Here is a 2,477-nt window from a genome sequence, read left to right as displayed (position 1 = left end):
CCTATTTCTAAACCTCATCACCCCAGCACATGTGTGACAGGTTGTTAGCCCAATACATGAATAAATGTTGAATGAAGGATCCAGCTACCTGAAAGTCCCATCTATTCCATGTTTGACTGTTGCAAATTTTTAGAACTTTTTCTCTTGCACTGAGACGCAGTTTATTTTGTGTATCTTCTACAGTGTAAACCAATAGTTCCAACCCTGATCTCTGCTTCTATTAGATAATTCAAAGAGAGTTCTAAATTCTCTCTTAATTCTTATAAATGTCATCCTTATTAATTCCTTAAGTATAAAGGCCACATTATGATTCTCTGTTGCTCTTGTGGAATTTTGTACCATGCTAAGATCTGATGATATCTTCTGATATATTAAACTCAATTTTTTTTTTGCCCAGTTTTGGAATGAATCCCTTTGTTTGAATGTGAGTTCTTTTAAAATGTAAAGCGTTTTTTTCAAGGTTTAAATCCCTGATTCTAGAGTCATTATTACTCTCTCTCTCTCACTGTCTCTGTCTTTCATTCTCTCTCCTTTCTAATCCTCTTCTGATGTAGGGAAACTGGTAAGTGTTGGAGATTTATGTCTTTTGTTTATTTGTCTGGTTTGGTTCAATAATTGAAAACGCTTAGATTCCAATAATCATTTCCCACTAACTAATGTTGTGCCTTCTCCCAGGCCTGCCGGTGAGTTTCCATGTGTCCTTATATCCTGCAATGATACCCATCAGAGGCAAATTCATTTTAGAAAAATATCTAAGGACAAGATGGACACTGTGTAAAACAGATGGATTGCTTTTAATATTTCAGGCTGAAATTCTCACTCTTGTCTTAATCACCTGCCTTTCTGAATAGAATCAAAAGGAAACATATGGGAATTTTCCCATATTCTCCCAGTCCCCAATACCAGGAAATGTAGCAACTTTTATTATTTTGAAATCAATAGAAACTTAGATGAACTATTTTATTACCAGTGTGTTTACTAGTGGCTTTGCTTCATATGTGTATCAGGAATAGGGATTGTGCATGTTATGTAAATTAGGTATTTGTATATCACTTGAATGACAGTTTGAAATTATTGTGGGATTAAGAAGTTCAGAATCTAAAGTTTTATATTAAAATAAATACAATTCTACTTTAAAAGGTGTAAGGCACACATTTTCAAGAGAAGTGTTATAGCAGCAATATTTAGATGGCACTGGAGAATGAACAGCCCAGCACTCAGAGTAATCAGAAAAGAAACCTTTTTTTTCAAATTTTATTATTTTTTTAAAATATATTTTTATTGATTTCAGAGAGAAGAAGGGAGATGGAGAGAGAGATTGAAACATCAACGATGGGAATCTTTGATTGGCTGCCTCCTGCACACCCCCACTAAGGATCATTGCGCATCATAGCTACTGGGCAAACAGTTGAATGGTTGGATGGTTGCTTAGGCTTTTATATATATAAACTAGGGGCCCAGTGCATGGATTCGTGCACCTTGAAAGGAACTGTGGGCCACGAGGCTGTGGTGGGCACAGGGGCAGGTCTCAGCCCATCCTCCATGCCCCCACCTGGCCTCTCCTGCTGTGGCCTCCTGTCCCCTGTCTGCTGGCAGTCCCGCTCCTGCCGCCACTCCCATGTGCTGACAGTGCGGAGCTATTGGGGCCGGTGCCAGCAGTGGGTGTGAGCCCCAAGCGCCCCTCAGGAGCAAGGTGAGGTGGAGAAGCCCTCAGGGGCAATCAGGGCCGGCAGCCGCTGCTTGCATCCACTGACAGCACCAAGCGATTGGGACCTGCTGGCAGCGGGTGCGAGTGGGGCTGGTGCCGGTAGCAGGTGTGAGTACCAGGTGGGACTGTGGCGTGCAGGAGCAAAGAATTTTCAGTAACCACCAGAGGCTCACCCTGATGACAGTGACCAGCACCCTGCCTTGGTCTGGCACCCCCGCTCTCCTGTTCCACCATCCCACCATGGCCAACGCCCACCATGTTTCACATGCGCCCCCTGGTGGTCAGTGAACATCATAGCGACTGGTTGTTTGGTTGTTCAGTTGTTCTGCCATTTGGTCTATTTGCATATTAGCCTTTTATTATATAGGATATGCTTAGTACTGCTCTGATCCTGGAATGATTCCTCAATAACTCCTGCCCCTCCAACTCAAATCCCCCACCTCTCCAATCCTTATTGCTGCTCTCTTCTCTGAACTCTTTAAGCACTTGTGGTCAGTAGCCACATTGCTGTTCATTGGTTTTTGTTCCTTTTCTACTGTCTCTCCTACATAATGGATCCTTTTCTACTTCATACCTTCAACTACCTTCTACGAACTAAAAACTACTGTGTCTCTCTATCTTTAGCTCAAACTTCTCTCTTGAAATCCAAGCCTGTCTATCCAACCAGATGGCTCCCACCAAGCATCAGCCTACCTGCTAGCATCCGTACCTGTCAACTCTGCCTCCCCTCCTCTCATTATAATGACTGTACATGACCCTCTAAGTCATC

Source organism: Myotis lucifugus, unplaced genomic scaffold (assembly GCF_000147115.1).
Source record: "Myotis lucifugus unplaced genomic scaffold, Myoluc2.0 scaffold_11, whole genome shotgun sequence".
NCBI classification, from domain to species: domain Eukaryota; kingdom Metazoa; phylum Chordata; class Mammalia; order Chiroptera; family Vespertilionidae; genus Myotis; species Myotis lucifugus.
Note: the sequence above shows the minus strand (reverse complement) of the source record.